This window comes from Prenolepis imparis, unplaced genomic scaffold (assembly GCF_030444845.1).
Source record: "Prenolepis imparis isolate NDT839.2.m4 unplaced genomic scaffold, iyPreImpa1.0 SCAF_2, whole genome shotgun sequence".
Lineage (NCBI taxonomy): Eukaryota > Metazoa > Arthropoda > Insecta > Hymenoptera > Formicidae > Prenolepis > Prenolepis imparis.
This window is the reverse complement of record NW_028141160.1, coordinates 21,520,614-21,545,172: the sequence shown is the minus strand read 5'-3', so window position 1 is coordinate 21,545,172 and position 24,559 is coordinate 21,520,614. Positions and strand designations below refer to the sequence as shown.

Here is a 24,559-nt window from a genome sequence, read left to right as displayed (position 1 = left end):
AATCTGTCGGTAGATTTTGAACATTTAAAATCGGTCGATCTCTATCGACTGCTTGAATTTATCCGCTAACGCGAGCCTTCTTCCGCTCATTGACTTAAGTCGAACGATTTAATTAAACGCGCGATGCTGGCCGATAATTTCACCGTATACATGCTTCTTTTATTTCGAAGGAATCGGATATTCGTTGCGTGCAGAATTTCTCTTTTCTTTTATTAATTTAAAGATGAAATTCTCGATTAACGCGGGCAGTTTCCCAATCGATGATACAACCTTAGCGATACAACCGATAATGGAGCGATAACGAGACGATTTTTCATTTAAGATTAAGTCTATTACATGGGAGTTTGTTTTGAGACCGAGGAAAATTGAAAAAGCCGCGCGACAACATTCGTGTTCTTGTTAATTTTCTACTTAGTTTCTATTAATACGCGCGAATTCTAATCAATTCGCGGTAATGAGAACTGCTGCTCTAGGACAACCTGCTGCATGTGGTTTACATTTAAATGAGCGATAATAAACCGACATCGTCGTCCGGCATGCGCCGTCGTTGATTCATGACGGAATAATTACACTCGTCTGAGTTTCGCGCTTCTCGCTCGAGATGCGACGATGAGAAGATTCTCATATGTACGAGGGTCTAATTTTTTTTCTACAGCGACGCACAGAGAATGCGAGAGCAAAATTATAAATTCTCGAGATAAAATCATTCATTTTGCAAACGATAATTGTTTAGTTTATCTCTATTACGATATTTGCTCCATCATTTTCGCCCTTGACTTGTCGCCTTGAAACTTCAGCTGTCTGTTCAAAACGTAGACATGTATATATGTCTATGGTTCAAAATGACTTTTCGCTGCGGCGAAGAGCCAAGGAAGAAATGAATCTTTTATGCGGCTGCATCTCCCTGCAGATGCATCCGGTTCCATCTTCAGATTCTAGGGGGACGTCGCTCCTGCATGGATACACGGAAATAAAAAAAAGGAGGCGAAAAGGATACCGCCAACGAGAGCAGGGTGTATGTACGTCAGTGAATCCTTCCCCTCTACCGCGACAAAAAAAAAAGAGTAATATTTACGCGGCGGATATTTGTCTCGTTGACAGACGCTTTTCCCACCGATGAATTTACTGCGGACCTGCGGACTTTTAAATTTCGATCCACGCGCGAGATATACAGAAGTTTTTCCAAAATATTAATTTCAAGTCGAAAGAATCTACCATCTACACAGGTGAAAAATTTGTGTTAAATTTAACAAATATCACATGTCCCAAACGGTCCACAGAAATTTTTGTGTTAATTTAACATAATATGGATATGTTAAATAGTGACACGAATATTATGTTAATATTTCAACATAAAATAAATGCAAAATTCAAGTAAACTTAAAATTAAATTTGTGTTAAATTAACATAGTTTTAATGTAAAAATTAACTAAAAAAATTGTTAATTTTACATTTTATCATCCCTACTTAAATTATAAAGTAAAATTAACATTTTTTTCCTTTAAATTTTAACAAATAAATCTTGTCACTAATAATACGGAACATATTTATTGTGTAATATTAAAAATAAATGCACAATGTGTTATTTTTACACTTTTTTTTTGTTTTAATAATTTAACATTTGAGTTCAATTAACATAACAGTAATATGTTAAATTAACACATGAATGTGTTAAATATTTAACACAAAAATTTTAACGGGGACCGTTTTTAACAAGAAAACACAAATTTTTTTCAACTGTGTACACATAAAATATATAATAGTATCTTTTATCTATTCAGTGAAATTGTCACATGCATTTCTTTCGCTTTCAATTTATTAAAATCGATTTCTCATGCAAATAAAAAAAAATCGTAAAGTAATTGATATAAAGAGATTTTTTTTTTAAGTAAATAACATCGGCACCGATTGTAATTTTGAGGAGTTTAAACTTGATTTAAGAACTTGAAAACGCCGGTCGTAAACGAGCCCGCACTATTAAAAGTGCAACGATCTCGAAGACCGGTTCGTCGCGAGAAAAGGAGATAAATTGCAATTCGATATCACATCAGATTTAAGTTAAGTCAAGCTTAAATGTGCATCTAATTATCCATCGTGATAACAAGTAATAAAAGAATTACGTCACAGGCAACGCGCGAGTAATGTTGCTACTAATTGTTCTCTCTTTCTCTGTCTTCGAAAAGCTCGAAATGCCTATCTAGAAACGCGTCGCGTATATAATTGCAATCTCGGCTTATCGGCGCTCGTTTACGTACTCTTTAAAGCTGTTAGCGAATCGTAAAGCGGAGAATGTGCGCCCGTAACTTTGGCACTTGCCTCCTCGATATTTCAATTCCAACCTCGTTTCAACTTACATGACGCTATCTTCATTAGAACTTCTCGTTATATAATGTAAAAACATACGGCGAGTTTTCTTTTTGTCGAAGTTTATTTTCTACATTCCAAGCAGCATTCCGATCAGAAACAAACTAATAAATTCGCCAAAGCATTTTTTTCTGTTTTCAAATCTGAAATACCCCGTATCTCGCGATGTAGATGATCTGTCCAGTTGCATTCCTCGCGCCCATCCTTCTTTCAGCCGCTGACGCGCTAAGCATTTCCAACTGATAAAATTTATAGACGCTGATAAAGAGAGCGCCTAACCGCGTTCCTGCGGTCATTAAAGCGGTCTAACGATTTAGTAGGCACGAGCCAATAAATCCGAGCCCTCTTCGAATCGCGTTCTCTCTCTTTCTTTCTCTCTCTCTCTCGCGTGCATCCCCCTCGTTGATTTTATAATTAGATCACCAAGCTTATAAATATGCGCGGCTGTCTTCGTAGGAAGCGTTGTTAACATAATTACAGGGAGATACACTGTTGGAAATATGCCGCTCCTCGTCGCGCTTTACGCAAAATGCATTTATTCGAGCTGCGTGAACATCATTACGCGCGAAATCAATTTACACACGCTTCGGTAATTATAATTAGTATGCCTTGTGTCTTGTCATAATTATTATCTAAATCCTATTGGTTTGACGTAATAAAAACGTTGAAAATTTCATTATTTTTGGACATATTTGATGACTCAAAATCGCTCAAAGATCGAGCAATCAACTCGATATCGACATTTATCGCCTTGATTTTCCCTATTCTTGTTTAAAGACTGTCCGCGGTTTACGAATTCACGAGAAGATAAAATCGTCTTTTTCGTCGTATATTGGCGCAAATGCAAATTCTAACAACTTTATTGAATCACCTTTTCTCTGCGAGCTTCTTTAATTACTTAAATTTAAAAGAAAATCTCACGAAAGTGTTATATATTTTTTCTCCAACCATAAAATATTTATAAACGAATTAAATTGTAGCTCTATGTAGATATTATAATATTTTGAACCGAGACTCTCTGGCCAGAGACATGGCATGTTTGTGAAGACATGCGGACTGGCCAACAGATAAGCTCCTTCTCGAAGGTATATGTCTCTATCTCGTGTGACAGATAAGTGGTCGGAAGAGTATGTCTTACGATCGGCGACCGGTTTAAGCGCATCTACGCCATCGACCATCGTGATTTCGATCGCGACAAGGTGCGAAGAAGGCCGCAAGAATATCTTGGCACGGCGCGGCGAGACTGAAAATCGAATTCTACGAGATAATAACGTATGTTAGCCGCGCGAAGACCAAGACGGTGGAGTTTTGCCAAGAGAAACACACCTTAATGCCCGTATTATATGCGAAAGAGCCGACGACGGTCGGGGAGAGTAACATCGGAGTTCCTTTTCGCGCCGGGGCACGAGAGTCGCGGCGCGTTTCAGGAGAAACATAATATTTGACTAGACTGAATAATATTTCATTCTGTGGCGCGAGCTAAAACGAGCAACGAAAAACTCGAGATATTTCCTCTTCATATCTTAATCTTAATCGATATGTTGCGGTATATAATTTTTCTCTCGCGAATTCTAATTGTTCTGTCCAATTAAATACTATTTCACGCCAAATACATTTTTGTCGTTAACGATAGAATTTTAAATAGATTTGCGACAAGAATTCTTCGAGAAAATACATCGGCGAATGCAGAAAAAAAAGATGCAAGACTGTTTTGCGTAAACGTTTTTTAAGAAACTGTCGACCGAGCAAGGAAGCGAGATGTTCAATTTGTTTTTGTCCGACATGAGGAAGCATTTCGTAAAATTATTAATAAACTTGGAAGAAACTTGAAAAGATTAGGTGCTCAGCGAAGAGCAAATTACTTATCAGATCAAAATGAAACATCGGCAAGTTTCTCCATATGCATATTCGCGGATGATCGATGACTAACATGCGCGTCCAATTATAATAAATATATGTGCGTTGCAGCTTGAAATTATTCAAATATATAATCATTACTCTATATTATCCGCGAAATACTATATACCTTTTAAATGATAAATCATGGCAGTATTTTCCCGATCCTCTCGAGTAAGCTTTAAATAAGTTATTTAAAGAAGAGTCCCCCTCTCTTTCCGCTGATACCAAAAAATAATAAAAAGGAATCCTTGCACGAGATGCATTCGGGGTATTGTGACATAGGGTATTAACCAGGGTTTGAAAAAACCCGGGTTTTTTTTAAAAAGCCCAGTGGGTTTTTTTTTAAACCGGGTTTTTTGAGGTTTATTGGGTTTTTTGGGGATTTTATTGAGTTTTTTGGGATTTTGTTGGGTTTTTAAATTTTTTTAATTTAATTTTTTATAATTCGCTAACGATTAAGAAAATTGGCTATTTAATTGGCACAATTCCTTATTATGAATTAATTTTATTTAATTTTTTTTATTTATTAATGTAATAGACCTTCTACTACATTAATAAATAAGAAAAATTAAATAAAAATTAATCAATATTAAATACTTCATTTATAATATTATTAAATTTTTAGCATTTTTGGATGGGTTTTATAAATGGGTTTTTAAGTAAGTTTTTTTAAGTGGGTTTAACCCAATAAAACCCACCGGGTTTCATTATGTTGGGCCCATTTACTCAAACCCTGGTATTAACCGCTAGACGGTGACGACTATTCAAGGATTCACGATCGATCGTTGAACATTGATCCGAGTCGAGATGAATGATCCGCTTGAGCGCTCGAGCGGAACGCGGTTCTCTGTCTCGCTGTATCATTTCGAGCGAATCGCGCGGGAGAAGAATTCACAAGACACGGGTCTTCTATTTCGTCTTGCTCATTAATACCGTGGAATTCGCGTTAACGCGGCCCGGGGAATTGATTTACAGCTCTAGGCTCCGACCATTTCCACGATTACGAATAGCCGACAACACACAACACAACAATGCGCGGCCAATATATGCACGAGCGAATCACCAGCGGTCGTTTTCATCGTCGATTCCGTTGCTTTGCCTTCGAACGAGCCAAGCTTTTTGCCCCGCAAGCGGCTTCCCGGATATCCTAGCAATTAGCGGTATAATATACCGTCGAGGAAACGAGATTTTACGAGCCGCGGCTACTTTTGCCGGCTACTCTCGACGGGCGAAAATCGCCGGTCGTCATGTTTTATTGTTTTCGATTCAACGACGGCGGTCTACGTGTACAGCAAGTACAGTAGCAGCTGCAAATCTACCACCAGCGCGGGTAATGTCTGCCATTTGCGGGATGATAAATTGTGCAAGCGCGGAGGAATGTGCTCCTCGCGTATCGTAAATTAGATATCGGAAAGCGCTGAAGGGGGCTTAGTTCCATAACTAATTCTGGATTGGCAAAAAACGAATGACACGATCGAGAAGAACATGTTTATAACCGCGTCATCTATTTCCAGCTAGGATCATATCCGTCGTCGCGCTCTTATCCGCATCGGATCCTTCTCGAGTCAAACTGCGGAACTGCGGTCACGTTCTCGTCTCTTGCCCGGAAGCTCGTTCCTCGTAGGTGTCGCGTGTACGAGAGAGATAAAAAAGCGCCGGGATGGAAGGTGATATCCTTCGGCAACACCCCGGAAGCGTGAACACGCCAGACGAGCACGTCGAATCGACTCGCGGAACCCACAGATTCGTTCGCGTCCAGAATAGAACGTTTCGTTTACGTTTCCAACGCGCTTGTATGTAAATTAAGCGCGAAATCCGATCTTAATTTCAATGACGAATAAATATCTCGGGTAAATTCGAATTAAAATGCCAAAAAAAGATCAAGGTGATTTTAAGCAAATTAAAAAGATATCCCTAAAAAACGTGTACATTTCTCAAATTCGCCTTTAAAATTAGATGACAGTTTTTAAAGTTTAAAAAAAAGTAAACGTAATTTTAAATAAATTAAAAATAATTAAAATTAAATAGTTGAATTTTTTGAAATCTTACTTAAAAAAAAAATGTCAACAAATTATGGAAAATTTCAATGGCAAATAAATATATATCCCGCGATAATTCGAATTAAAATATTTAAAAAAGTAAAAGTAATTTTAAGCAAATTAAAAAAATATCTAAACACTGTGCACATTTTTCCTATAATTTGTGATTAAAATTAAATAGTTGACAGCTTTTAGGAGCAGCTTTTACATCGTTACAAGTTTTAAAAAAATTGAGAACCAAACCGACGTTGCGGAGATCGCACGCGCGAGTCCACGAGATTATCCAGGAACGGCTTATCCGTGCGTGCGCGCACGCTGTACGTAATGTTTGTATGCGTACATGTACGTGTGTGCACGCGTGCTATGTTATTATATTTTGTCGGCCGTGCCAGATGCCGAGCCCCCGACCCTTGCCACTGGTTACTTCTGGTTTCATATTCCGGCGCGACGGTATTTTTGGAGCGCGCGCTGGTGTATTTCGTTCTCGTGCGAGAAAAAAAAGAGGAAGGGTTGAAAGGGGGGAAGTCGAATTTCTTACTGATGGGGACGCGTTGTGTAGAAAGTAGCGTGCCACGAATACGCAAAAAGCAGAAGCCTGTATTTTGTCGCGGAGTTTGTAGCGAGTGCCATTATCGTTAGCGTATCGCAGACTTATAACGTGTTAGATGATTATTTCACCATGCTCGAGAGATTTACAGTATAACCATTTTAGATTATATCGAGATAATACGAAATAATTTTAATTACAATTATTCTCTGTTATATTATTTCATCATTAATATATTCCTAAAAATATCGTAATTCTAATTAATGCATTTTTATTTAATATCTTGTTTCTACTGATGAAACAAAAGTTTTTCAGGGGAGAGAAAAATTAGCTTTAAAAATCCCGAATTAAATCTCTTTAAAAAGTTACAATTTTTCATCATTATCATCGATCCTTATCTTATTCAGATAGATACATCGATATTAAATACGTCAAAGGAGACTTTATATTCCGAGAGAACACTGCTTCCACAGTAGACTGTAATACAAGTACTTGAATATCTTGTTGATCCGTTCAAACGGAAGGAAGGTCGACCACTCGATCGGCCCTTCGTCCAGGAACGATAGGCTCGACTTATTTGCATTGACAGCGCGTTTATACTGTGGCACGCGCGAAACAGTGACCACGTGTATGCTGCCGACAGGCGAATGTAAGCGTAAGACTGTAAACGAGAATCGGCCAGGCCAGATTCGGCACGGTCTGGCGAACGCGAGACATCGACAACACCAAGCCCACAGATAGAGGGATAAACCCTTGCTACGTAAACAGCTGGGAAAAAAAGTTGTTCGACGATTCGATAATATGTATTAAATTTAAATTGATATCAATCAACAATTTTGACTGAGATTGCACCCCTTGATATTCGCATGTTCGTCTCTCGCTTCGAATTTCCACTTTAATCGGCGCGACTTCGCGGCCGATTCCAACGAGTGGCCTCTTTCGTTAAATTGTGCCCCGAGGGGGGAGAAAAAAATTATATATAAAGACTCCTAGAAATTTATTCTCGAGCGGCAGTTCTGCGACCGATTTCCACGATACCCGCATCTCTCTCTCTCTCTCTCTCTCTCTCCCACCCCCGAACGACATTTATTTATCTCGAGTGCGCGCGGGTCTCATCGTCCAATTTGCGCTCTCGGCGAATATCTCTCGTGACCGTTTTACCGCTCGTTAATGCCGGGTTACGTCATGGGGAGATGTACCCGTCTAACCTCCTTTCGCAGCAGCCCCGATGCACGCGGCTGAAAGGCCGAAGAATCATTTTTTTACACGGAGACGACAGATTCTCTGCCACGTGACGGGTCCCGCGAGATTATGCAAACGTGTAATTATGCATCATCGATATGACCGAGGCATAATATAATTACAAATTTTACGCTGTTATCGATGCCGCTTATCGATCAGCCTTCGTAGATTACATTATAATTATTATTAGCGACGTGTATATCCTTGCAATTTATCGGTAACTAATGAATATCCCGCGGTGTAATATATATATTTTCCGGGGAATATATAATCGTGGGAACACGCGATGTGTAGAGACCGCAAACATTGAAAAGATGCGCGTTTAAAAGATAAAATCGCGTAAAATATCGCGACACTTTACGCGAGATATTTTAATACGATGTATTATACGTATATAAAATCTCGTAATCCCGCGAGGACGATAACTCTCGTCGAGAGCGCATTGGACGCGTAGAATCGCGAGACTGAAGAAGCGCGCGGACATTATTCTATTCTCTCTAATGCGATCAAGCCGCGTTCGGGTCCGCGCCGATTGCCAATTGTTTCTCCATTTCAGGAAACGCTCTCGCTATCCAGTCTGTACGGGGTCAAGGGTCGTCGACCTCGTGTCCAGAAAGCCCCGGGTACGTACGTACGTGTCGCTGGTAGACGCTGCTCAGCGACGATCATTATGTTAACTGGCAATCACGGTAATGCTGTCATCAGCGTCCGTACTAACGGCAATAACTATAATGCAGTGCCATTGTGGGCACCACTCCCGTGTAATCCGGGCATTATAGTTGGGCGACTTTTCATTGACCACTACCGGGTGTGTGTATCCAGAGCGTTACGGATTTCACTTACCGAGAATCGAATCGCGTTTTTGTATCGCGGTAATGATGTTTCGAGTTTGAAAAATAAACCTATTCTGTCACGAATCAATCGTTATTCAATTATGAAAAATACATTGAGAGAATTTTCTCTTAGAATTTACCCTGAAAATCATGGTAATCGTGAGACAATATGAGATAGAAAGAATTTTAAAAATATGTTTGATCAACTTTACCCTTTTAGTAAATTTTACTATTCTTTTAGTAAAATTAATCAAACATATTTTATATTTTGCGATAGATATTATAATTTTTTATTCTGATAAATATTAATTAGAGAAATTCTCATAAAATTTTTTCCATACCATATTGTCCCACGATTACTATGATTTTCAGGATAAATTCTAAAAGAAAATTTTCTCCGTGTATAAATAATATGTTATAATGCTTTAAATTTAAATAATATTTTTTGACAGAAATCAGCTGATAACTGACAAAAAATATTAATCGAGTTTAAAGTATTATAATATTTTATTTATAACATTTTATAATTTTTATTACATACTATTATTCTAAAATTTAATTAACGAATTAACGTTTTAATCAGCTGATTTCTGTCAAAAAATATTAATAGTTTCATGTTAAAAAGAATGATACAAAAATCAGCTGCTAACTGTCAAAAAATATTAATCGAGTTTAAAGAATTACAACATATTATTTAAAAGATATTATATTCGCAAAAAACGTTTAAACTTTGAATTCAAAAATTAAGGCCTATGTAAGTCGTAGAACAATTTCTGAGAGTTCATTTTGTAGGTCTTGAAGAGACCTTTAAAATGCGCCCAAAGAAATTGTTCTACGACTTACAAAGGCCTTAATTTTTTAATTAAAAGTTTAAACGTTTTTTGCGAATATAATACTATCTTTTAAATAATATGTTGTAATTCTTTAAACTCGATTAATATTTCTTGACAGCAGCTGATTTCTATATCATTTTTTTTAACATGAAACTTTATTAATATTTTTTGACAAAAATCAGCTGATTAAAACATTAATTCGTTAATTAAATTTTAAAATAATATGTAATAAAAATTATAAAATAATAATATTTTTATCTTATATATTTCTGATATTAAAAGATTTCTGATATAATTTTCACAACTACATTACCTTAAAAATTTTTTTGTAATAATTCAACACTCACCAATTTGATGTGCGGAATTGTAGACAATGTTAATCTGTAAAATATAAACGTAAATATAAATATTCTATAAAACAATTATTAAAATATTTAAATCATTTATAATATTCCGAATAATTTTTTTAAATATTAAAATTAATTTAAAAATTTTTAATTTAAATATTAATTTAATGTTTCAAAAAAATTATTATAATATGCGCATAATTAATTTTTGTTATTTACTTTAAGATATTAAAAAACTACATAATTATAACAAATATTTAAATTAAAATATTTTACTAAAAATATTTAATAGTAAAAGAATCTAGTTATGCATTACATAAATAATTATATCTACATATCTCTTAAATATAATACAATGTAGAAATTGTATTTTATACATATATAAATATTTATTATTAAATTATTTAAAAAATTATTATATTTATTATTAAATATTCCAAGTATTTTAAAATATAAAATTTAGGATATTTTATATTATTATACAACAATATAAAATTAGAATCATTATCGCGAAGATAAATAGATAATCTCACAAATAACAAATGAAAAGTTAAATAAACTGTAAATTATATTTACCCTGTCGTTGCTCCGCCGTTGCCCGATGCCTCCCCAGGTCGACCGCTCTCTCTCTCTTTCTCCCCACACCGTTCCTTAACACTTGCACTCGCGTTATTTTTTTTTCGTTCACGACGAGCGGCGACGCCCGGATTTTAGATATCACATTTCGACGCGTTTCGGTAAAACGCGAGAATCGCGAGAGCTTATTCGCGCGCGAATAAAACCGATGCTCTGTTTTCGCGTCGCCGCTTTTTTCAAGGCCTACTTATCGGAGGTGGGCCTAACCTCATCGAACGACGATGATGCGGCGACTCTCCCGCGACGCACTCAGGTTAGGTCAGGAGTCGCCGATATTCCAAGAAATGGGCGCTACATTTCACTATGTTTTATATTTCACAATTCAACGACGTAGAAATCGCGGATCGACAACGCCGAAAAACTCGGGAAATTCGCGTCGAAAGCGCAACGATCCGCCCGCGTAATGAAGTTGCCCGCGTATGGACTCGCCCGTGAGATCGCGATCACGATGTCGGCACACGATTTCGCGACACAATCGGCTTTGTACGATAATTAAACACGCAAAAACACTAAACCCACACTTGTACTGTCGCGGATCGGCGATGAGCGCGCAAACGTTGATCACGAACAACCGGAAATGCATCTAACAGACAGGCTTGTGCCAGTTACGGAACGCGCAGCACGCCAAGGTTGCAAAGTCGTAATGGCGGCGGTCGCGACGTACGTGCGAACTCGGAGCTCGGCTCGGCTCGGCTCGGCTCGGCTCGACTCGGCTCGACTCGGCTCGGCTCGGCTCGGCGGTCCGAGCATGACGTGTTGCGCGTCCCATAACTGGCAATGCCAGACACCAGTATTGTTTTGTATCTGAAACATATTAATTTAATTTTTATAACATTATTATTTTAAAAATTAATTAGCACAAATTAACTCTTTAGTCAACTGATTTCTGACAAAAAATATTAATAAGGTGTTAATTTGTGTTAATTAAATTTTAAAATAATAATGTGTTATAAAATGTAAAATAGTAATACGTTGTAAATAATATGTATAATGACCTATCTGCGATTAATATTTTTTGTTAGAAATCAGCTGATTAAGGAGTCAATTTGTGTGCTAATTAATTTTTAAAATAATATATTATAAAAATTAAAATAATAATATGTTTTAAATAATATGTCATAATTCTTTAAACTCGATTAATATTTTTGACAGTTATCAGTTGATTTCTATCAAAAAATATTAATCGCAGATACGGCATTATAACATATTATTTATAACATATTACTATTTTACATTTTATAACACATTATTAACACATATTTTAAAATTTAATTAACGCACACACACACAAATTAACACCTTATTAATATTTTTTGTCAGAAATCAGCTGACTAAAAAGTTAATTTGTGTGCTAATTAATTTTTAAAATAATATGTTATAAAAATTAAATTAATATGTTTCAGATACAAATAATATGTTATAAAAATTAAAATAATAATATGTTTTAAATAATATGTCATAATTCATTAAACTCGATTAATATTTTTGACAGTTATCAGCTGATCCCCAAAAAATATTAATCGCAGATAAGGCATTATAACATATTATTTACAACATATGACTATTTAACATTTTATAAAATATTATTATTTTAAAATTTTATTAGTAAATTAACGCTTTATTAATATTTTTTGACAAAAATCAGTTGACTAAAGTGTTAATTTGCTAATTAATTTTTAAAATTAGAATATATCAAAAATTAAAATAATATGTTTCAAATAGAGTGTTATAGTACTTTAAACTCGATTAATATTTTTTGACAGTTATAAGATTTCTATAAAAAAATATTATTCGAGTTTGAAGTATTATAATATATTATTTTTAAAATAATAATTAGATACTTAAAAAGTCGCTATATTATTTTTAATTAGCTGATTTCTGTGAAAAAACATAATCGAGTTTAAACTAACTTTATATTATTATTTTTAAATATTATTCTTTTTAACATAAAATTGAAGAATGGCGTGCTTGTGTTATTCTAGTCAGAATAAATTTTAACACAAAGACATAAGCAAAATCGATCACGCAATATGATATAAAAATGCATGCTGCGAATAAGACTCACCGAGCCGGCGATGTTCGCGCTTCCTTCTCGCACGATGCACGCCACGTCCGCGGCTTCCCCATCGCCATCGCTGGGCTCTTCTCCATAAGCTTTTGTGTGCAAGCGTAACTGTTTCCCACCTTTCGGCCGGACGTTGACAGCGGCTGGTGAGAAAACAAAAATACTGTTACTCGTCCGCCATTAGACAACATTAGCGGACGAAGGAGGGCTATGGACGATACGCGCGCAGCATTAAAAGGCGCGATCGTGAGGACGTCGATTAATCAGCTCGACACCTGTAATTAGTTCAAGTTAAGTCGCGGACGGTCTCTAATGATTACTAATGAGAAATCAATTTTCGAACGATGTAATTTTTCTTTAGTCTTCCTGATATATAATCATTTCTTTATATAATTAATTATTTATTTGTTTCACGATCGTTCGAATAATTATTGCATCGCTATGTTCCTCGCGCTTTTGCGCATGACGCGACATTCTTTCTCTATATATGTATGTGTGTGTGTGTGACGTCATTTCTCGCTGGAATAAATACGCATTCGTTCGCGTGCGAAATTATACATCGCCATTTCTCTCAATTCGGCTTTAATCGCGCGATTATGCAAGATCAAAATTACATTTTAAATTGCATCGCATTTGCGATACATTAGACGGAATTATTAGAGTAAAAAAAAATCTATTTCTAAAATATCTTTTAAACGCTGATATTTTTAATCAAAATTCGGGCATTTTCAAGAAAGATATTACGAAGCGAGATAAGGGAGATTAGCAGGAGGTGCTTCTACCCGCGCTACCGTTGCCAAATAACGCACGCCGGACACGCGCGATAGAAAGGCACATCGCTTCCGGCAGTGGGACCAATCGCATCCGGTGATGGGCTGCGCGTATTACGTACGACCGTAACGTGTTACGAATAGCGGCGCGAACCTTTTAAAGCGACCACCGTAATGGCGGGAAGCGTCCTTACGACCGCATGGGGCAAAGAGAGAGAAAGAGAGACGATTTTTAATTATTATCTCGAGCACGTTGACGATTTTATTGCATGACACTGATTGCCGATTTAACGATAAAAATTAAGAAGACAATGAGGATGCTTGGAGACGTGAAATTCTTACTAAGAAAAGATTTTTGGATTTAAGAGCGATTGAAGGTTAACGTCTCGAATCCAGATCGGTTCGTACATCCGCGATTCTCGTTGGCGATTATCCGAGACGCGTAATCGTTTGCTTGTGCTTAGATATTTACGCGAGTAGCGCGAGAATCCGAAGGTTACGAGCTTATTTTCCATCCCGAAATACGACCGCGCGCGAGAGTTGCAGCTGCGACTGCTTCGCAAGCTCGCTGCTGCAAATAAAAGTACCGAGAGGGGGAGGATGGATTCTTCTGTCCGTCATTTCGAGTAAATCGTCGCGATGCGAGAAGCGCACAGCGCGTTCTATTAAGCCACCCCGATATACCGTGTGTCAAAATATAGCAGCGTCTGTGTTTCGGTGGTGTAATGCGCGCGCGTGTCGTCACGCTCACCCTCCGGTCGAATTAATCATCGTTAAGAGTCGGTAAACGACGACGACGACGACGACGACGGTTCCTCGGATAAGTGCGATGATGTGTTCTCTCAAATCGTAAATGAAATTGAGCAAGAATTCTAAATTCCAGCGACTCGACCATTTCGATTTTATTGCGGTCTATATTACAAGATGCACGAACCATGTCAAACGATACGATGTAGATAGATAGAATAATCTATTTTGCTTTTTGGGGGACAATACTGCGTATATTATTACAGCTTCATATTTAGAATTGTCTCGTTTCATAATAATTAATATCGCTTTTTATATTCAGGTGAATAATATATATGTATAGAACTTTGCTCTTTAAATTACGAAATTCTAATAAATCTCTGCGTATAAAGCTTATTAATGCGATATAAATATTTACGTCTGATCATATAATAAAAAGTCTTATCGGTTTATCTATACCTCTCGAGTTTGAAAGATACCATCTCTATCCGAGCGCGCGTGTGTTCTTTCGTAATTTAAGTATACATACATCCTTCATAAATACGTTGAACCTAGAATCCTTGAGAATCCTTGAGGATCCTTGAGGATTCTCAATGATCCCGCCGAAACTTTGGGCAAACGAAAAGACGCGCTTGTCATCGGAAACTGTCTTCCGATAATCAAGAGACACAGTTGTCTTCAAGCGTCAAAATTGTCAAAATGAAATAAAGCGACGATCAATCTCATTTCTTTAGCATAAATTGCGCTTTTAAAAACTCTTTTACGATCAAGGATTTAGCGAAGATAAACAAAATTGAAATAAAATAGAAATAAAATAGAAATTATATTTATATATAAGCTATTTAATTATTATTATAATTACTTTTCTCATTATGGTACAAACGATAAAATATTTTCTATTACTACTGAATTTGTAGTCATTTTATCCATATATTTATCTCTTAAAGCTTATGTCTTATTTTATTAAATAATATTAAATTTAATAATATTAATAATAACATTAATATAAATAATATATTTAATGATAATAAATATTTTTGTAAATTAGATTTAAATAGATGATGATTATATAGTTTTACGCGAAAAATTATTCTCTCTCTTACGGAAAAAATAACATATTAGATTTCGAAATAATATCTAGTATTTATACACAAAGTATTATTTAAACGACAATGTTGAATAATTTACATGCCACTTTGCGATATCTCGTTCGCGTCGATGGTGTTCTCGAACATGGTCTCGATACACGTGGCTTTCGCTCTTTCAGGTCTCCCGCGGTTCTCATCGTAAAAAGTTAAATTTAATCTCTCGCTACCACACACACCACCGCGCGGGGCCGCGAGGCCTTTACGATTCCCTCCGGCCATTCGATTTAGCGCTTTACGAGCGTTCGGCGGTCGACGCGGCGGATCCGCCCTGCGGCCAGGTCTCGGCCTCTTCTCCCGCGCACCTTGCACGAGGGTACGGCAGACTATATCCGACCCGCGAGAGCGATCCCTCTTTTTGATCTTTCGGCCCTTGGCCAGATCCGCCCGACAGTCCCCGAGGAATTCGCTCCGTTATCGCGAAACATTGTCGACGGAGAATTCGAACCGAACGTGTCGCGGATATGCGAAATAAACCGGTTCGCATGTCAACGATATTCGTCTTCTATAATCTTCGCGATGCACCTTCGTCGTATTATCTTGGGATAGGTAAGAAGCACGTTCTTCCCCTCCGAGAAACGATCCGGATTTCGGTTACACGAGACACGTTCGCGATATCTATAGAAGCGATGGAAGCGATCAGTCTCCGTTTTGGATCTATAACACGATCCGGAGCATGTGTGCCATCGATAAATTAATAGATATAATAATCAAAAATATTATAAGGTATAAGGTCTTATAATATACATCTGTCTGCTTTCAGTGTCCACTCTTCTTTTGCCGTCTGCGTTATTTATTTAATTATCTCGAGCTCCGCCCCTCCCCCCTCCCAATCTGCCATCTTCTAATACTCTCCCTCTTTTGACCATTTTCAAGGTTCTTTGTAATTATATGTACGTCTCGTAGAATTTCTATGCTCTTTAAAAAAAAATAAATAGGATGGCATGCTAACGTGACCGTCACTAATGAAATTCATGGCCTAAATTACGGCAATCGAGCGGACACGCTGATATTATAATGTCCCGCAGGTTGCACGTGGGAAGGAAAACGATAAAATTATTTCAATAAAGCGTAATCGGAACCGGCATTTAGGATAGGCTCTTCTGATCGATGATATTTTGCGTTCGGCCGGATAATTAGTATGAGAGCCTTAAATTCTTTGATGTTCTTCTTTACGTATTAACAGTAATAAATATATATTTCAAATACATATTTTTATGTCGAAAATAATTATTTATTGAAAATGTTAAAATGTGTGTATTTTTGCTTGTATTATTTCAAATGTTTTATACAATAAAGAAAATAAGAAAATTATAAGAGACATATCTAATGTGCGTTTAATTTTAAAACAATCATCGCTGACGTTATTTTATAAATTATCAATATAATTTAATAAAATATGAACAAAAAAGGATTTGAAAGACATAAGACATAAGCCATAAGAAACAAATATAATGAATAATTTTTTTCCCCAGTAATATAGTATTACTGGATTTAAATATTTATTTCAAATAGAATTTTAATTAATATGCAAATAAATTATTTTATTTTATTAAATATTTATAATCTATAGTCTCTATCTTTTTTTACATCTTATTTATACTATACATATAATTTTATTTATATAACTAAGAGAGAAAAATTGAACTTACGCGGATATTTTAATTTTCTAATTCAAATATTATTTCTGGTTTACTTCTGCATTTATCGTGAAACGTATTTATCATCGCTGTAACGCACTTAGTTAACGTTTTTGTATTTCTGTTCCCGTTTTGCCCTCGTCTCTCTCCCCCTCTTGTTTTTTTTTCCTTCGCGTCGCACTTTTCGAGGAGCGGGACGACGCGTGCCGGTCTCTCGTATCCGTCATGCCTCGCATGTTTCCGCGGAAAGCGATTCTACGAGTTCCACATTTATAACCACCACCGGTAAATAAATAAAATAAATAATCATATACGTGGAACACGAGTCGCGCGGATTCGATCGAGAATGAATTAACTCGGTGTTCATACCGTGATTAGCGGACGCGGACGGGCGAGATTATTGGCAGAATAATATTTGGACAGAAAATATATTGCTCACCTCTTCTCTCTTCTCTGTTGCAGAGAGAACCCTCCCTAGAAGCCAGACGTATTTTCGTCGCGTTACATTCCTACGCATCCCCTTCACGGGGCTCCTTCGTCCTCTTCCTTTTGCTTCCACCCCTGCTCTCCCTCCTTCTCATTTTTCCCTAGCTAGAGCTCTGGCTCTGACTACGGTCCTGCCTGTTCGCCGTTACGCTGTTAAACGAGCGGATCGCCAGTAGCTATCGGCGCATCTGGAAAGAATAAAGTACACGTTATATACGAAGGGGTAAGCAAGCGGCGTTGCAAGCCGGGCAACGTAGACTGCATAAGTAATAGAGCCCGAGGGAGGCGGCTATTCGCCGAGATCGCTCGCTTATAGCAGGAGAGAAGAAATCCAGAAAGTCAAAAAATATTCCTTTCTCCTTTGACGATGCTGGTGTTCGACACTAGCATCTTCGCGAGACACGATTCGTTCCGATCGATCCAAGTCTTCCATACGAAAGCAGAAAGAACCACCAATATACAAAATTCTACTTATTGCGTCTGCGTTTATCCGATCGGGCAGTAGATTTATATAGAGTAACATAGAGAATAATTTATATATATGTACAATTTACTTTTATTACACACAGGAATTAACTTCATCAAGAAACCACAAGCGACGAGTATAAACGAGATAAGATCGGATTTTATAAGCGGCTGCGCGAATTAACCGTCGCGAGATGTGCAATTACATCCAATTTTCGTTAATGACTGTATTTCGAACAACACCTCTTTGCATTATTCTATATTATACGGGATATATAAATAAGTTTTTTTTTTTCGCGACACGCGTCAGAGAAACATTAATATCGCTGCCATAAATATTAAATATATAGGTATATGTTGTTATGTGTGATGTTTATCTTCTTCTTGTTTTATAAAGGCGGAGAAAAACTAAAATAAAAATAATAATCATGCGTTATATTATATTAATTATATGTTTTTCACATCAGCTTTGAAGATCCAGCAGCCGATACTTTGGGCATAAATATTAAAAATGTCTGTTAATATTTTTAACAAAGAATAAAGATAATGCAAGAAAAAATAACTAAATGTATTTTAAACTTTGATTTAAAACCGACACTTGAAATGTTAGATTTTCATTTAATGACAAGATTTAAGTGCTCCTTTTCAATATGTAACAGCGAAGTATATACAACAATATGATAAAAGAGATAAAAGGTGTAAGGAAAAAATAACCAAGTGTATTTTAAGGTTTGAGTTTAAAACCGATTAAAATGTTAGATTTTTATTTTATGGCAAGATTTAAGTGCTCCTTTTCAATATGTAACAGCGCGAAGTGTACAACGATGATAAAAGAGATAAAAGATAATCACCACACGATTGCTAATAATCATCCAAGAGTTGGATAATTATATATAAGTCACATTGTATACTTCGTACATTTGTAATGTTAATTCGACAGATTTTTATCTCCGTTGTATGAAATATTCAACAAAACAAACTTAAAAATTATTAAATCCCATAAAAAGACTAATCTTAACATTACTTTTGCTCTGCTATTTTTATCAAATCAAATACGTAATATTAGATGGCAAAGTAAACATGATTTACGAGAGATCCTTAAGAAAGCCTAGCCAGCCTGAGTGATAAGAATCCGAAAAGGCTCAGGCCTCTCTCGGCAAATTAGAGCGATACACGAGGCGGACTTTAACAACTGTCGTATATTAATGTCACGGGACATAATGAGGCTTCACGATGCACTTTGCCGATGCAAATCGCGGGGTTGCATAGATTTATGAGAGGCGGACAGTAATTTCCACCGTATTAGTCGGGTTCTTTAGACTACCCCCTATGTACGCCTTCGTAAAGAACGCAATAGCGGTCGCTTTGTGTGTGTGTGTGTTTTAACTAGCACGCTAGAAAATCTCCTTAACGAGTAAAGTTATGTTTCCGACTAGAGCGGGAGGAGAGCTATACGAAGTAACATAACACGCGAATTCCATGAATCGAACGTGCACGTGTATAACAAGGATATCCGATCGCCTCGGTAATTATGTCGGGAGATTTTTATTATATATTTGACTTTATTATACTCAAAAATGTTACCGCGAAATAACCAACAGATAATATGATCGTTTAAGAAAATTGACCGAGAGCGAATGAGAATGTCCGCGACACTCGATGGAGTCTATATATGACATATTTCACGATGCTGCAACTTGTTTCCATGTATTATTCATGAATACATTATTGGCGCTGTCTTCCTTCGGGAAAAGCGTCAGATAGTAATTAAGCTATTATCGAAAGATATTAAGGGGCAGATAAACGGAAATGGCGATCGTTAATAAGAAATGGTTTAAGTGGCGGTTACATCGGCCGCCATACGGTAGCAAAAACAAAACAAAAATATTTCGGCGGAAATAGAGAAGGAAATATATAATAGGAAATATCTATAATTATTAAATTCGATTAAATAATGCTGGGTAAAATGTGAAATCTCTGTCAACTGTTTTACAATCGTGCTGAATTAATAAACGGTGGTGCTATTTCGGTTACGATGGAGTAAAGCACGAATCTTGAAGATGTGTATTAAACAGCTCTCTCTTACGTCACATTTTTACTTCACGCGGATGCATGCACCTGCAATCGCTGCACAGCATGCGCATCGTATTAATGCGAGCAACGCGTTGCCAGAGAATTATGTTAATCGAACGACGGAAGGAAGTCGTTTGCAGCGCTTCCTAAAGCTATACGATCGAAAACGCTTTATAGTAAAGCGCGATATCATGAGAATTAAGATTCTCGGCAAGAAACACCGACGATAAAATGTCATTTCGCGAGTGATCGTTCTTGTAATCCGATCTCTGATGAGAGGTGCAATGTACAACCCTTCCCAACAATATTAATTAAGCATCGCGTCGAACCGGAAATAAGAGCGGCCGCGCCGTGATGTATAATGCGAGCAATTTTTCAAACAGCGCGAGGTGGAATATGATTGTTTCGGTGAATGATCAGCATTTACCGGAACGGATATCATAAATTCCACGCCATTCCACGAGGTGCCATTGCTCTCGCAAGTTACACAATCAAGGCACCGAGGTGAACGTCTCTTTCTCTCTCTTTCTTTTGAGTTTATCTCATTTATCTCCCGGGTGTGTAATACTTTGTAACGCTGGAGAACGATCCATGTTCTCTCCCCCGGGAATCGATCAATAATTTTCAGCGGGCCTTTTTTTTGAACACGCAAAACTTTTTAAGCGCTTGCGCGATGATAAGTGCGTTTAAGCGAGCACATCGTCGTCGTTATTAAGTCGCACAGCGAAATTGAAAATGATAATTCACTTCGCGTCTGTGATTTGCGATCGGTCGTCGCATAAAACGAATTTTCGTCGCCCGGGACGCGAGAAAAATCCACGCATCGTAAATCCTTTCGGTTTGGCATCAGCCGAGGATGCGCAGTACGGTTTAATTTATTATTAGTCTGTATATTCGCGATGGTTACATTCGCTACGCTATTGTTAATCTCCGTTGGAACAGCGGCCGTAGAAGATGCGAGAGAAACCGGTCACACCCACGTCGGTCTATTATATCGTTTTGTATACATTTGAATTACCGAGAACATATATATACATACACACACAGAGATTTCTAATATACATATACATAAAAGTGTCAAACGACGAGAAATAAGTAACTTTGTTATTCTTCGATTCTACGTTTTCAGGATGAAAGATTGTGTGCGTCACATAACTTTTTCGAGGTAATATATTTTAACAGCTGACATTTAACGCGCAGAGTATAGAATAAATAATACATGTCCCATACTGCAGATGGAATACATGATTATAATATTTATTGTGGCGTATATATACTCATCTTTTTATACATAGCGATGCACAAATTCGCAGCGAAAACTCAAGTACCGGACGTAAATCTAGAGCGTCCGACCCACTCTAAATACGCCAGTAAAATATACGCCAACGATAATTTACTTTTCGCTAAGTCATCTGGAGATCACGCGAGATTCGCGCGTAATATTCTGGTAATAGCCTTGATAGGGAGCAGTTGCGGTTACGTATCTATATTACGAGTTTATGCAATCATAGCGATAATAAATATTTATTCAACACATATCTCAGTTCAGTATAATTAAAATTTATCTCGAGAGAATCTCTCGAGAGCGCTCGGATAGATTTAATATAAGAAAAAGAATTTTTATTTTAGCAATTTTTGCAGTCTGCATCTGTTGCGAGCCGGTATGATATGGAAATACTCGTCTCGCGTTTCCTATAACGAGTCGAGAAAGCAGTTACATATATCTACAGGGAGAGTAGAAATCTCGCCGTGCAACATCTTCACCGTACATTTACTATATAGGAAAGACATTCTTGATTATTCACTTCATATGAAAATCGCAGAAGAGACTTCAAACATATACATACACACACATGTTACATTCTGAAACTGAAATGTGTAATTGTTGAAATGTCTAAGGCCGGTATTCATAGTCCGTTCTTATTTCAAGACCGTCTTAAGTAATGTCTTAAGATGCAAATACGGCTCTGTGATTGGTTAATCACATTTTAAGATTGTACTTAAGACAGTCTTAAATATAAGAACCGACTGAACCGACGATATGAATACCGGCCTAAGACAGTTGTCGCCCGTTGATCTTATGCGAATTCGTCAATTTTATTTTAATTTTATTATATATTTCGGGAAGAATTTCTCTTTCTTCATCTCGGAGTGCATCAAGGATTTCTGAATGGATTAATGCCAGAAATCTTTACGGCGTGAAACTTAAGTGAACATATACTACTTTGTCCGTCGAAACGGAAAGTCGCGATCATCGCGAATCTTCGACATTTATTCTCGTCATCCTGCGTTCTCTTAATTAGCGTCGCCGTAACGATCGATCGTACGACAGCTGCGTTTTCGTTTGCGACAAAGCCCACTAATGTAAGACGCGTGTAAAGCAAAATTACTATTATTCGTTTTCTCTCCCTGCCCGAGATGTTGAGGAATAAAAATAATACAAATAGATGAAGACAATAAAGAAGTTTGACGAGAATATCGTAGCTGTCTTAATATAATTCGATAAATTTAATGTTTTACGATAAATGTATATAGATAAATTTGTCGAAACACTCGTTTTTCATTACTCCTAGTGCAACGACGAGCCGATAATGTAATAATGCACTTGTGTTATTGCTTCGTCTTCTAAATATAGGACGAGAAATCGCGACAGGAAGAAGTGTATACAAGGAACGTGTCATATAGGAAAGCTTCCTGCGATTCACGAACCAGAATAAGGCATTCGTATGAGTAAACGCGTTCCTTCATTCTGACCAACGTTATTAGGGGAATAAGAGAGTGCAGATGATTTTAATTAAAAACATCAGCACATATTCGTCACATGGATGGTTATTATTGCGCACATACGGTTTTCGAATATAAATTGCAATTTGCTTCCCCTTCGGTTAAAAGTGCAATTTACATAATCACTTTAGTTTACAATAACTATCACGAGTAACGCAAGAGTCAATATCAAGTTAATTTTTATAGAATTTTTTTTCAATTCTTTAACGGCTAAACTGAATTTATTTAGAAAGAATCGATTCACGAAAAAGACACGTAACATGTTTGATTTACTTTGTTATAATTTTGCATATAAAAAGCACCAGATTAATTTAATTTAATAAATTAATGATTTACAAGATTTACAAGATTTAAAAAGAGAGACGTGTAAAAGTCGAGAGCTTCCCCAGCTCTCGATGTTCTTATTCAAAGGCATCGCCATTAGTATGTCCTCCGAAAGCTCGACCTGTCCCGAAGATTCACACGTGTGGATAGGAATCGCGTCGTGTACGCGAGGAATAAATGATTAGCGGCGTGTTTCGGCAATCAAAAACAAAGATGGCTGCTGTTCGTCGACAGGTGAAAACGTATCGTGCATCTCAATTACCAGCGCTCGCCCTTTCTCTCTCTTTCAATGCTTCTTTCCAACGTACCATAAAGTCATATAACACGGATTTAATTTTTCCAACGTACCATAAAGCCATATAACGCGGATTTAATTTTTTTTAGTAAAACTAACATAAAATCTAATTGCCATAAATTTTATCTCAATACGTCATTTATAAGATTCTTTTACTCTTTTTATTTATCGTCGGTGTATTCGTTTATTATCGAAGAAGAGACGATTAGCGCATCCGGTGTCAAGCTTATTCCGAATTCTGAACGATAGCCTCGTCAACATCTTGATTTTGGGATGCGACCACTCTCTTTCTTCGAATCTCCGAATTCCTACTTCAAATGCGATAGGGTTGAAATCGACGTGAGAGTCCTGCCGATCCTACCTGTTAATTTACATATCTTCCCAGACTGACGATCTCATGCTCGATGTAAACAACGCGAGAGAACGAGAAGCCTTCAAGGATAAATTATATTTAGCCACGACCAGTCGCAGTTTTCAGGGACATCGTTCAAATCGATATTTAACGATATCGGAATGATATTTACGGCGATTGGAACTAGCGATTAAGCGATTAAGGGAGCAGATATTTAAAGTCCTTCATGGAAAGACACGCACTTGTTATAAATCGTCTTTTATACGTCACTTCCTGTCGGCCCGAGTTAACTTTGGTCCCTCATTGCCCTTTGCTTTCTCTTTCTCTCTTCATTCTATATATTCTTTTCATTGGTACCTTTTTATGTTCTTATAGTTTCCCTCGAGAATAATTATTGATATCAATTATAATTTTATTTTGATATTCAGAGTTATCAATAGAGAAAGACGGAGGAGAACATTTGAAATCGCGCGGAATTGCTTTAGTTGGTCGACGAGAATTCGATCCAGGGACTAGGCACGTTTGTTTCGTCGCGGGACGAAAATTATGATGGCGAACAGCTTTGAATACAATGAGTCGCCTATGAACGTAGGTTCTCTCTCTCGTAGTGGCAGGACATCCCGTAATGGCACGCAGTGAAACTCGCAGGTCGGGCGAGAGCGAAACGTCCGGG

The 24,559-nt window shown here is 37.0% G+C and overlaps 1 protein-coding gene across 1 annotated transcript in view; it reads right to left on the bottom strand.

The window, feature by feature from the left end:
- The window catches only part of Ets96b (ETS variant transcription factor Ets96B), a 92,029-nt gene that overhangs the window by 38,969 nt on the left and 28,501 nt on the right, over positions 1–24,559 (bottom strand). Inside the window, exons 3-6 of the mRNA XM_083031756.1 lie at positions 17,547–17,781; positions 12,806–12,948; positions 10,681–11,544; positions 10,105–10,138 (exon numbers count right to left, since the gene is read on the bottom strand). The gene's annotated coding sequence lies outside the window, so the exon portion shown is untranslated. The remainder of the gene's footprint in view (positions 1–10,104; positions 10,139–10,680; positions 11,545–12,805; positions 12,949–17,546; positions 17,782–24,559) is intronic.